The following is a 14353-nucleotide window of genomic DNA, read 5'->3' on the forward strand; positions in this document are numbered from 1 at the left end:
ATAGTCACTGCGATGTTGCGTGAGCCTCAAAACGCAACCTTAAACACACGAACAGAGGAGGTGGAGATTACTGTTTTAACGTCCCATCGACAACGATGTCATTAGAGACGGAGCACAAGCTCGGATTACGGAAGGATGGGGAAGGAAATCGGCCGTGCCCTTCCTAAGGAACCATCCCGGCATTTGCCTGAAGCAATTTAGGGAAATCATTGAAAACCTAAATCAGGATGGCCGGGCGCGGGATTGCACCGTCCTCCTCCCGAATGCACACACAAACAGGTGTTACTTATGTGAAGAACGCCGTTCTTGGAGTCCAGAAATTAAATATACTTTCTAATTGTGTCATCTTGCAGTGGATTATATCGTACGAGTCTTCGATGTGGAAAATGAATGTCAAGTGAATTTAGCGAGGTAACGCCGGCCTACACCCGGAAGTAAATGCACTATCAGAGTGTTGACAAATACTTGCTACGACGCTGCCATTTCTAGGCTCTCTGACGAGGCAGCTCTTCAGCGAAACGCTGGCCGTGATTCTCCGATACGGTTCTTCAGAGTGGAGACGCGCGCGAACGTTTGGTTTTTATGCGGCGTTCTCCCCTGATGGTTTCTGACGTCGCCTTGTGGGCTATGTATACGTATGAGACATTCAATTATCATTAATCCAGAATCATACAAGTTTCAGCTTCCGGCGTGGAAGAAGGCTGTTGACGCCGACATTATATCATTTCAACGTAGGGAAAGCAAAACGGATCATTCAATGTTTCTCATTCAACATAAAGCATGTGAAATAATTTTCCGTAACGTTCATAATCATCTAAAAATACAAACGAAGTAAAAATACACCGGAAGCTTATTCGAATTGAATATAACGCTTTGCACCTCGATGTCGAATTTGTCCACTTGCAATCTTTTGCAGCATACACATAGAATGTCATGATTACCACGGGAATGAAGAAATATGTTGGTAAGGATGGAAGCAAGAAGAGACGCAGTCAACAAATATTCTATTCCTCATGGCATTCATTTCATTTGACACGTAAGAAGAGGTAAAGCGGGAATTTACTTTCGTTAACACGAAAGATATGCCGCACATATTCATGACGAGGAAGTCTGCGTCTTCATACGTTTCCTCCTTGAAATCTGTATGCTCTATTATATACTAAGTAGCCCGATCATTGTTTCAGTAATGTTACCCTCTTGTTTGACCTCGTAACGATGAACAGATTCCAAATGCATGTCTCCCTTCCTGGGTTGTTTTTTGTGTTTTATTGCTTGGAATTCCTGAAGCAGACCACTGTGCCTTCCCCCCCCTCGTGGGTTAGGTCTCAAAACTAAAGCGCTTTGTATCCAATGGCATAATTTATTCAGACAGCATCAGCATAAGACTATCAAACAAAGCCTTCCATTTACAGTTGCAGCACTCTAACCAGCACTGACCAAAGTGTAATCCACGGTCATGGTCCTAAATTACCAGCTGTCTGCTACTGTGGCAAAGTCCGTACTACATTTTCGATTCCGCAGCACCATTTTATCTGGTAACACTGTGTAGTTGCACAGTTGTGCTACCAGGTCTGTCCTCACACTGTCAACTTTATGTATCTCACTTCTCCTGTAGCGTAGATCACGAGGAGCCGAAGTAAATGAGTGTATTCTGCATGACGTAACATTCAGTATTCCCTTCTTTCATAGCCACTCTTCATGTGCATCGATACCAAATAGGAATGCGAAAACTCTTGCGGGTGAGAGAATGACAATAACAATCGTAACAAGAACAAGCAAATAATGAATGATGTTTATTCCAACGCAGAACGAGAATGGCTTTAAATATAAAAATCTGTATCTATATCTATATCCATATCTATTGATTTTTGAGTTGGCACAATGCAAATATATTCTTAGCATTTAGTTACTGAATTTAGTTCTGGATGTTTGCAGAGAAAAGGAAAAGTCGGTATTTCACGCTAGTGTAATATAATGTGAACCAGCAACTACCCTTTCCTTAGAACACGACTCAAGCAGGTCCTCAAGTAGGTAGCAAGGCACTGCTGCATTCTGTTCCCTGACATTGCTCTGATGACGGTTAATGCAGATAGTTCCGATTATGAAATACAAAACGTATTGCAGGTTAGTTCCTAGGATAGTAACATTAAATTTGCGGTGTAGACGACACATGAACGTGACGACTATCCATATTACTCATCAATATAAAAAGACAATATTTTGGGAATTTAGCAGGATTACTCAAAATGAATTCTGAAATTGGGTGACTGACTGCACAGGTGCTAAACGTCGTCAAGAGTATACGATGTCCTAATCGCATTAGGAATATGAAGATCGTCTTCGACAGCTCGCAACTTTCACATTGCTATCTCCATCCTACTCCAGACAGCCCTCGGTGGAGTTTCACTACGTTGCCGATGTTATGGAAGGCCTTCAAACCGACAACAGACCACATATTGAAAAATACAAGCGAATTCTCTTGCAGCGTAAGCTTATTGTAACTAATCTAAAAATTATTGGAGAGGAACATTGTCCTATTCAAAAAAAAGTAAAATGTTACACACTGTTGATGTCAAACGGACATTATCTATGTCCTGTCTTGTGTCCTACTCATCTATAATATCAAGTGTACTATGAAAATGATTATATATAATGGATGATAAGGTAATGCATTGATACCAGATGGTGGGGGCCGGCCGGTGTGGCCGTGCGGTTCTAGGCGCTTCAGTCTGGAACCGCGTGACCGCTACGGTCGCAGGTTCGAATCCTGCCTCGGGCATGGATGTGAGTGATGTCCTTAGGTTAGTTAGGTTTAAGTAGTTCTAAGTTCTAGGGGACTGATCACCTTAAAAGTTAAGTCCCATAGTGCTCAGAGCCATTTGAACTATTTAACACAAAATGACATTAAAAATTAAAGTTATTCACGAGCAGCTAGTTGAGAATATGTATGAACATTAAATGACACGACGAACTGAAATAATATGGCGAAGAGTTCAGCGCTCACTGGGAATAGAGCCCCACACATATCGTTGTTGACTACACACAAAGAGACGTCAGCTACCGAATTTTTCTCCACCAGCTGCTCAGAATAGCATCTTGAACTTACAGTCATCTCGCAAATAGTTCTGTGTCTCACTGGGAGTTAAAAACGTCAGATATCGTTAGTGTTGACAACGAATGAAAATACATTAAAAATCAAAATTATTATCCACCAGCAGATAGGTGTTCTCCTGATAGAGCTTGATAATACATAATTAAATCTTTAGTGCCGGGCCAGGATTCGATCCCATTCACGCGTAATATGTGAAGGTGTTGAGGAATCTGCAGTTTTGAACAAACAACAAATTGTAGCCGAGCTGTATTGCCACGAAGGGATCAAATTCCGCGTTAAGGGCAGTCTGAGTTGCATTTCCAGTTTAGAACCAATTTTATCGACATACAGAAGCTCAAATAAAAGATGGAATAAGTGTCCTGTGACCATACATAGCGTTTGTGTCGTCACTTGAAATAAATAACTAGTATAAGAAAGGTTACTGGTGATAGTGTTTCTACATGTCGCCACTCCAGAGTTTATTGTGGTTCAACCTACCGTCTACGTGGTAAAGAAGGAATATCATCTTTAATGTGAATTTTCAGACCACGCAGCCATTATATCTCCTTCACTTGGTGTAGCCAGGAGAGAATGGAATGTGTCTCTCCCTATGTAAAATCATTGACGGAAGTGGGAATCGAACCCAGACCATAGGTATAACAACCTACCATCCGTCCAACAGACCACGAAATCCTCTTCTCTGCGAGTCATTTTTCTATCGTAACGCAGTTGCGCCACACTGGATGAGAATTCTGACACACAGGCTCCCTGTAGTAATTTGCAGCATGTTCAGTAAATTCATTTACTTGGTTGACCGAATCACCATGAACTAGCTGCCTCGGCTACCCAGTGCATACATTCGACTATTTTGTAATCACAGAAATAAAATCACGTAACTGCCACCTACACACAACTGCCAACAGTGTAGGATGCAGAAGTTTAAATAGGAAGTGTTCCTTTCCACTTGAGCTATTCTATTGCGCTATCTGTTGCTAGAAAACGTCGTTCAGTCCAAAAGAAAAGCTGTAACTGTTTGTCTCTCAGAAGTCAAGACCTGGCCATATGCATAATCTCACAGTGCTGTGGAATCCAAAAGTTCTGGAGGAATAGTTGCCGAGCTCTGGAGCTTATGTAGCTACGTGTCAGCTTGTAGCATAGATAAGATGTCGCGAGTTCGAATACATTCAGTGCTACATTTTTTAAAACGCAATTCTGCTCTCTGCTGAAGGTATCAATGTAATGGAACTTTGAACATAATTCCCTTCACTTCTCAACCCAAAGTAGTCGCATGTGGAAAAAGGGCTAACTACTGTGACATTTTGTTCTATTCAGGTTTAATAGACAGCAGGCAGCAGATGCATCTCGAAGATGTGCAGGGAGAGCGCATCGTGCCATAATATGTCAGAAAAGTATTTTCTACATTAGCCGTCGTGTGGTAGTGATATTTTATTCTTCTTCAAACTTTGTTTGACAGCTTCAACTCAGAACAAGTTTTCTACATGCATGTAATCAATAAACTGCATGTGCATTGTCAGACTGTCATAGGTAACATCAGAGAATTCGCATATATCGTTGATGATTAATTTCTCTCTCATGTTTACTATTGTTTTAACAACACTAAAGGAAACCTTACGAAAATTGTCCACTGTATTATAAGAAATGAAATAAAACTAACCATGATAACCTTACGACGAAAGTATCTGTACACAAGCATGCCTCTATCGACATGAATTAGTAAAATACTACTCACTTAGATTTTGATTGGGTCTGTGTTTAATTGGTATGCTGTGTCATACTCAAGAGGTATGCAAATGTGGCAACTCATAAATATAGTTATTATTCCTAGAAACCCAAAATTCGCTTGGCAGCAGCGGAAAGAGGCCTTACCTGTTGTGCAGCATTGTAAGTTTTTCAACATTGCACTATGAGCTGAAAGCATTTTCTTGCGATTTCCTTATTGATGTTTGATCTGACTGCTTGTAGCTCTTTCACAAAAGGGATAAAAACGTTACAGTCAGTGAGACTGGAACTGCGAATCATAACAGACGCTTTTTCACAGGTCAACACGATACCACAGAGCTGGCGAGGAGGTATGGGTCTGAGCTTCCTATTACGAGGGCAATAGGAACTCGAACTCGTAAACCGCTATTTGAAGGTCGAGATTAGTTGCGGTTTCCACCTGCAACGACTTTCCTGGGCTGAAAACCGTAAATTTTCAATCTTTTGTTACCCTTCAAGCGATAATAACTCAGATTATTCAATGGAAATGACAGGTAAAATCAAGTGAACTTTGAGGCTTAATTCCGTGCACACCAGGAAGTAACTCGTCGATCACAGAGTTGCCAAACATACGTTGCCTCGCCGATAGTCGAGCACAACATACAAATAAAAATAAAAAAGAATGTGTGTGTGTGTGTGTGTGTGTGTGTGTGTGTGTGTGAGAGAGAGAGAGAGAGAGAGAGAGAGAGATAAATAAAATGCAATGAGAGAGAGTGTAAAAAATTGTTGTAAAGAAATTGAATCATGGTATTTAAAGAAATCTTTCATTAAAATGACACGTTCCACATCATTACGAAATGTCGTATTCATGATCTATGGAACAAGAGTTAATCTAATGTAATCTAATGTAATCTAATCACATCATATTGATGATTAGCCATGAAGAGTCATGAATTACCGAAATTTTGGCCCATACCAGTAACCAAATCTAAACTTGAAAATAAAAGACGACAATTTTTGTAATAAACCGTGACTCCTATCAAGACCCTTTCGTCCCTGTTATCTAACCACGAAAGATGTCTGATGTGCCTCCATTCTGAAGTAACAAAGTGTGCATGCATTTAAAGATGAAGTGCATGATGTGAAGTTCTGTGACGGAGATACGAACCCAACACGTAATCCGATTGTTAACTAAGAAAAATCAAATGTTACGTATCGGTTTTTCTTACGAGCTGCTAGGTGTCTGAATCTAAAATAAGGATACAAACTTTTGTGCCTAAGCGACAATCGAACTGCACACCTACCGTGCATCCACGAATATAGCTTAAGTATCAGTTGCTTACTCATGAACAGTAAGATGTGTGCGTGTTTGACCAGAAATAACGACACCTGTTGCGATTGTTGGAAACACATGAACAGACATTGAAATTGCGCGTTAATTTTCACTAGCAGGTGGGTGTGCACTTGATAAAGCTAGAAATGAAATTATGAATATTTTTGTACTGGATCAGGTTTCAGACCCACATACTTACCTTTGGAGGAGACCTAGAGAAGATTGCAGTCTTGGGAAAAGGAACGAAATGACTGGACTATACTGTTCCGAGAGATTCAGATCCTCGAAAGAGGAGATACGAATTCGAATCACAGTCGAGCACCAAATTTTTAAACGTCTCTAGTTCAATCAAGTACAAGTAAAATAAGAGCCCTATCCCTTTAAATGGCTATCGGTTCATCAAATAAAATAAAATTTTCTAATGTAAGTAAGCTTACTGGCGACTGTATTTCTGTTTACCATGACTTCCGCTGTGTCATTTCCCAACGTAAACCGGCTCTGCCCAGTTGGTAATGAAGGAACATGATGTTTAATGCGGATTCTGGATTATAACGTCTTTCTCTTGAGGTTACCACAGGTAAAATAAATCTGTTTGTGCCTCTTAAAAGTAAATGCCTGAACCCACGCATTGCACCTGTGATAGTTCGTTCCACCAGACCATTGTGGCCACATTACCCAGCCCCAAGAGTGTGCTGTAACGGATGATGTGCTTAGCTTACAAAATTAGTCACGGTGGAAAAAATGCGAGTCTATTAAATGGTCAAGTAGAAGCAAGCTTCTGACGCAGAGATTATGCTATTCTCATGTCAGCAGGATGTAAAGACTCTTCTAGGCATCATAGGCTGGATGTGAAGCCATTTTGATTTTTCACAAATTCAGCAAATTTCTTAGTTCGAGAAAATCCACTGTGAAGTGTGAAGTTGCCGGATAATTCGATTATTACTGTTATTATTACTATCATTTTATTCATACCGCTGCTGGAACACGACCGTAGTCTTCAGGTAAAACGCGAGACCAGCTAATATGACGGCTGCCGACCGAAAGCACATATCGACAAAATTTTTATCTCCCCTTTCCTCTCGGTGCTGAAGCTATGAGTGTAATTCAAGCGAATCTACAATATCATATTAGCTGGTCTCGCGTTTTACCTCAAGACTACGGTCGTAGTCAAGAGTAATGTACTAAGACTGGAGTCAAGACTTCCTCTGGGAAGTGCCGCAGTCTACATGTTGCTAGATCGAGCATATTGCCAGACATAGAATTCTGAGAGGAGCACGACTGTATTGTCCACCTTACGTGAACGACTCGGCGGTCAATTTTTTGGTCTGAGACTGTATCTACAACACATATTGCACGCTGAAGACCCAGAAGAATTTAAAAAAAAGTAGTTTATGAGAGCAACGTTAACCATAGCGTTCGAAGTATTCATAGTATTGTATACGTGTGTGTAACGCCTTCCAGTGACCACTCAAGAAAGACAAGGGTACACAGTCTAGCTCCAATATTAAAAATACGCCTCAGTTTGTGGATGAACTCAGACTTAGGTTGATAATAATTGTGAAAATTTAGCAGCACTGTACCCATTGGTGTTAAACTCGTTTTCAACCAATGATTCCCACAGCTACAGGGATACTACTTGTGATACCTCTTAGACAAAATACTTAAGCAGTGTTATCAGACGAAAAGATCAACCTGACACAAACTGTGGGAAGTTTGTTTTACAACCTTCGTACCTGGATATTCAGCTTTTTCCTATTTGAGGTATCTGTGAACGTTGCTGCTTAAGACTATTTAAGCAGAAACTAAATTCCCTCAGCTTCGACAATGTTTAAAGAAATCGTCTTATTGGCACTAAATCGTGGTTTGTGAATTGTTTACCGGCCGTACTCTGCCGTATTTTGCCGGTTGGAAGGCAAAACCTTACTGACAAATTTCACACAGAAATTACGGTTACAGTGTACTTATGGAGCCAAATGAGTGAATTGCGTATTTTCCGGTGAGAAAGAGCACTGGCAAACAGTCTTCGCTACATTAGGTTATTTAAACTGGTGTCACTCTGAGCTAGAATTTATGGTCAGCGACTAAGTGTAAGGTCAACGTTTCGGATGCGAGTTTTGCGACTGTGAAATACTTTCCTACATTATAGAAGCGAATATTAAATTTGAACTAATATTGCGAAAATTTTGTACTTGGACAGCTTAGAATGAAAATACTTCTGTTTATTTCAAAGGGAAACAATAGATTTTCTAAAACACTGTCTGTCATACACAACTTGAAACAGGTCATGTCGACCAAATCATGTGGAAGAGCTAACAGCAACGTATATCGGAAGGTAGTAAGATCTCTTGCCTTTTGGTTTGTCAGTACTCGATAGCCATTTCTAGCCGAAAGTAAATGAAGAAAGGCAGTGCATTTTTGTTACCAAGTAACGTCTTCGTCAATTACTTTAGTTTTAAAGTAATCTACGAGTAATTGCTGGTGTTTGATATTAACATGAAAAAGATTCCGTAGCCAGGGAAAGAACCTGTTCTTGGGAAACTACATCTATAGTGACCAAAAGGCATTAAATGATGTTCAAGCACTTGTGTTACAGCAGCGGTATGAATAAAATGATAGTAATAATAACAGTAATAATCGAATTATCCGGCAACTTCACACTTCACAGTGGATTTTCTCGAACTAAGAAATTTGCTGAATTTGTGAAAAATCAAAATGGCTTCACATCCAGCCTATGATGCCTAGAAGAGTCTTTACATCCTGCTGACATGAGAATATCATAATCTCTGCGTCAGAAGCTTGCTTCTACTTGACCATTTAATAGACTCGCATTTTTTTCCACCGTGACTAATTTTGTAAGCTAAGCACATCATCCGTTACAGCACACTCTTGGGGCTGGGTAATGTGGCCACAATGGTCTGGTGGAACGAACTATCACAGGTGCAATGCGTGGGTTCAGGCATTTACTTTTAAGAGGCACAAACAGATTTATTTTACCTGTGGTAACCTCAAGAGAAAGACGTTATAATTCAGAATCCGCATTAAACATCATGTTCCTTCATTACCAACTGGGCAGAGCCGGTTTACGTTGGGAAATGACACAGCGGAAGTCATGGTAAACAGAAATACAGTCGCCAGTAAGCTTACTTACATTAGAAAATTTTATTTTATTTGATGAACCGATAGCCATTTAAAGGGATAGGGCTCTTATTTTACTTGTACTTGATTGAACTAGAGACGTTTAAAAATTTGGTGCTCGACTGTGATTCGAATTCGTATCTCCTCTTTCGAGGATCTGAATCTCTCGGAACAGTATAGTCCAGTCATTTCGTTCCTTTTCCCAAGACTGCAATCTTCTCTAGGTCTCCTCCAAAGGTAAGTATGTGGGTCTGAAACCTGATCCAGTACAAAAATATTCATAATTTCATTTCTAGCTTTATCAAGTGCACACCCACCTGCTAGTGAAAATTAACGCGCAATTTCAATGTCTGTTCATGTGTTTCCAACAATCGCAACAGGTGTCGTTATTTCTGGTCAAACACGCACACATCTTACTGTTCATGAGTAAGCAACTGATACTTAAGCTATATTCGTGGATGCACGGTAGGTGTGCAGTTCGATTGTCGCTTAGGCACAAAAGTTTGTATCCTTATTTTAGATTCAGACACCTAGCAGCTCGTAAGAAAAACCGATACGTAACATTTGATTTTTCTTAGTTAACAATCGGATTACGTGTTGGGTTCGTATCTCCGTCACAGAACTTCACATCATGCACTTCATCTTTAAATGCATGCACACTTTGTTACTTCAGAATGGAGGCACATCAGACATCTTTCGTGGTTAGATAACAGGGACGAAAGGGTCTTGATAGGAGTCACGGTTTATTACAAAAATTGTCGTCTTTTATTTTCAAGTTTAGATTTGGTTACTGGTATGGGCCAAAATTTCGGTAATTCATGACTCTTCATGGCTAATCATCAATATGATGTGATTAGATTACATTAGATTACATTAGATTAACTCTTGTTCCATAGATCATGAATACGACATTTCGTAATGATGTGGAACGTGTCATTTTAATGAAAGATTTCTTTAAATACCATGATTCAATTTCTTTACAACAATTTTTTACACTCTCTCTCATTGCATTTTATTTATCTCTCTCTCTCTCTCTCTCTCTCTCTCTCTCTCTCACACACACACACACACACACACACACACATTCTTTTTTATTTTTATTTGTATGTTGTGCTCGACTATCGGCGAGGCAACGTATGTTTGGCAACTCTGTGATCGACGAGTTACTTCCTGGTGTGCACGGAATTAAGCCTCAAAGTTCACTTGATTTTACCTGTCATTTCCATTGAATAATCTGAGTTATTATCGCTTGAAGGGTAACAAAAGATTGAAAATTTACGGTTTTCAGCCCAGGAAAGTCGTTGCAGGTGGAAACCGCAACTAATCTCGACCTTCAAATAGCGGTTTACGAGTTCGAGTTCCTATTGCCCTCGTAATAGGAAGCTCAGACCCATACCTCCTCGCCAGCTCTGTGGTATCGTGTTGACCTGTGAAAAAGCGTCTGTTATGATTCGCAGTTCCAGTCTCACTGACTGTAACGTTTTTATCCCTTCTGTGAAAGAGCTACAAGCAGTCAGATCAAACATCAATAAGGAAATCGCAAGAAAATGCTTTCAGCTCATAGTGCAATGTTGAAAAACTTACAATGCTGCACAACAGGTAAGGCCTCTTTCCGCTGCTGCCAAGCGAATTTTGGGTTTCTAGGAATAATAACTATATTTATGAATTGCCACATTTGCATACCTCTTGAGTATGACACAGCATACCAATTAAACACAGACCCAATCAAAATCTAAGTGAGTAGTATTTTACTAATTCATGTCGATAGAGGCATGCTTGTGTACAGATACTTTCGTCGTAAGGTTATCATGGTTAGTTTTATTTCATTTCTTATAATACAGTGGACAATTTTCGTAAGGTTTCCTTTAGTGTTGTTAAAACAATAGTAAACATGAGAGAGAAATTAATCATCAACGATATATGCGAATTCTCTGATGTTACCTATGACAGTCTGACAATGCACATGCAGTTTATTGATTACATGCATGTAGAAAACTTGTTCTGAGTTGAAGCTGTCAAACAAAGTTTGAAGAAGAATAAAATATCACTACCACACGACGGCTAATGTAGAAAATACTTTTCTGACATATTATGGCACGATGCGCTCTCCCTGCACATCTTCGAGATGCATCTGCTGCCTGCTGTCTATTAAACCTGAATAGAACAAAATGTCACAGTAGTTAGCCCTTTTTCCACATGCGACTACTTTGGGTTGAGAAGTGAAGGGAATTATGTTCAAAGTTCCATTACATTGATACCTTCAGCAGAGAGCAGAATTGCGTTTTAAAAAATGTAGCACTGAATGTATTCGAACACAGTTACAGCTTTTCTTTTGGACTGAACGACGTTTTCTAGTAACAGATAGCGCAATAGAATAGCTCAAGTGGAAAGGAACACTTCCTATTTAAACTTCTGCATCCTACACTGTTGGCAGTTGTGTGTAGGTGGCAGTTACGTGACTTTATTTCTGTGATTACAAAATAGTCGAATGTATGCACTGGGTAGCCGAGGCAGCTAGTTCATGGTGATTCGATCAACCAAGTAAATGAATTTACTGAACATGCTGCAAATTACTACAGGGAGCCTGTGTGTCAGAATTCTCATCCAGTGTGGCGCAACTGCGTTACGATAGAAAAATGACTCGCAGAGAGGAGGATTTCGTGGTCTGTTGGACGGATGGTAGGTTTTTATACCTATGGTCTGGTTTCGATTCCCACTTCCGTCAATGATTTTACATAGGGAGAGACACATTCCATTCTCTCCTGGCTACACCAAGTGAAGGAGATATAATTGCTGCGTGGTCTGAAAATTCACATTAAAGATGATATTCCTTCTTTACCACGTAGACGGTAGGTTGAACCACAATAAAGTCTGGAGTGGCGACATGTAGAAACTCTATCACCAGTAACCTTTCTTATACTAGTTATTTATTTCAAGTGACGACACAAACGCTATGTAGGGTCACAGGACACTTATTCCATCTTTTATTTGAGCTTCTGTATGTCGATAAAATTGGTTCTAAACTGGAAATGCAACTCAGACCGCCCTTAACGCGGAATTTGATCCCTTCGTGGCAATACAGCTCGGCTACAATTTGTTGTTTGTTCAAAACTGCAGGTTCCTCAACACCTTCACATATTACGCGTGAATGGGATCGAATCCTGGCCCGGCACTAAAGATTTAATTATGTATTATCAAGCTCTATCAGGAGAACACCTATCTGCTGGTGGATAATAATTTTGATTTTTAATGTATTTTCATTCGTTGTCAACACTAACGATATCTGACGTTTTTAACTCCCAGTGAGACACAGAACTATTTGCGAGATGACTTTAAGTTCAAGATGCTATTCTGAGTAGCTGGTGGAGAAAAATTCGGTAGCTGACGTCTCTTTGTGTGTAGTCAACAACGATATGTGTGGGGCTCTATTCCCAGTGAGCGCTGAACTCTTCGCCATATTATTTCAGTTCGTCGTGTCATTTAATGTTCATACATATTCTCAACTAGCTGCTCGTGAATAACTTTAATTTTTAATGTCATTTTGTGTTAAATAGTTCAAATGGCTCTGAGCACTATGGGACTTAACTTTTAAGGTGATCAGTCCCCTAGAACTTAGAACTACTTAAACCTAACTAACCTAAGGACATCACTCACATCCATGCCCGAGGCAGGATTCGAACCTGCGACCGTAGCGGTCACGCGGTTCCAGACTGAAGCGCCTAGAACCGCACGGCCACACCGGCCGGCCCCCACCATCTGGTATCAATGCATTACTTTATCATCCATTATATATAATCATTTTCATAGTACACTTGATATTATAGATGAGTAGGACACAAGACAGGACATAGATAATGTCCGTTTGACGTCAACAGTGTGTAACATTTTACTTTTTTTTGAATAGGACAATGTTCCTCTCCAATAATTTTTAGATTAGTTACAATAAGCTTACGCTGCAAGAGAATTCGCTTGTATTTTTCAATATGTGGTCTGTTGTCGGTTTGAAGGCCTTCCATAACATCGGCAACGTAGTGAAACTCCACCGAGGGCTGTCTGGAGTAGGATGGAGATAGCAATGTGAAAGTTGCGAGCTGTCGAAGACGATCTTCATATTCCTAATGCGATTAGGACATCGTATACTCTTGACGACGTTTAGCACCTGTGCAGTCAGTCACCCAATTTCAGAATTCATTTTGAGTAATCCTGCTAAATTCCCAAAATATTGTCTTTTTATATTGATGAGTAATATGGATAGTCGTCACGTTCATGTGTCGTCTACACCGCAAATTTAATGTTACTATCCTAGGAACTAACCTGCAATACGTTTTGTATTTCATAATCGGAACTATCTGCATTAACCGTCATCAGAGCAATGTCAGGGAACAGAATGCAGCAGTGCCTTGCTACCTACTTGAGGACCTGCTTGAGTCGTGTTCGAAGGAAAGGGTAGTTGCTGGTTCACATTATATTACACTAGCGTGAAATACCGACTTTTCCTTTTCTCTGCAAACATCCAGAACTAAATTCAGTAACTAAATGCTAAGAATATATTTGCATTGTGCCAACTCAAAAATCAATAGATATGGATATAGATATAGATACAGATTTTTATATTTAAAGCCATTCTCGTTCTGCGTTGGAATAAACATCATTCATTATTTGCTTGTTCTTGTTACGATTGTTATTGTCATTCTCTCACCCGCAAGAGTTTTCGCATTCCTATTTGGTATCGATGCACATGAAGAGTGGCTATGAAAGAAGGGAATACTGAATGTTACATCATGCAGAATACACTCATTTACTTCGGCTCCTCGTGATCTACGCTACAGGAGAAGTGAGATACATAAAGTTGACAGTGTGAGGACAGACCTGGTAGCACAACTGTGCAACTACACAGTGTTACCAGATAAAATGGTGCTGCGGAATCGAAAATGTAGTACGGACTTTGCCACAGTAGCAGACAGCTGGTAATTTAGGACCATGACCGTGGATTACACTTTGGTCAGTGCTGGTTAGAGTGCTGCAACTGTAAATGGAAGGCTTTGTTTGATAGCCTTATGCTGATGCTGTCTGAA

Source organism: Schistocerca piceifrons, chromosome 5, assembly GCF_021461385.2.
Source record: "Schistocerca piceifrons isolate TAMUIC-IGC-003096 chromosome 5, iqSchPice1.1, whole genome shotgun sequence".
Classification (NCBI taxonomy): Eukaryota; Metazoa; Arthropoda; class Insecta; order Orthoptera; family Acrididae; genus Schistocerca; species Schistocerca piceifrons.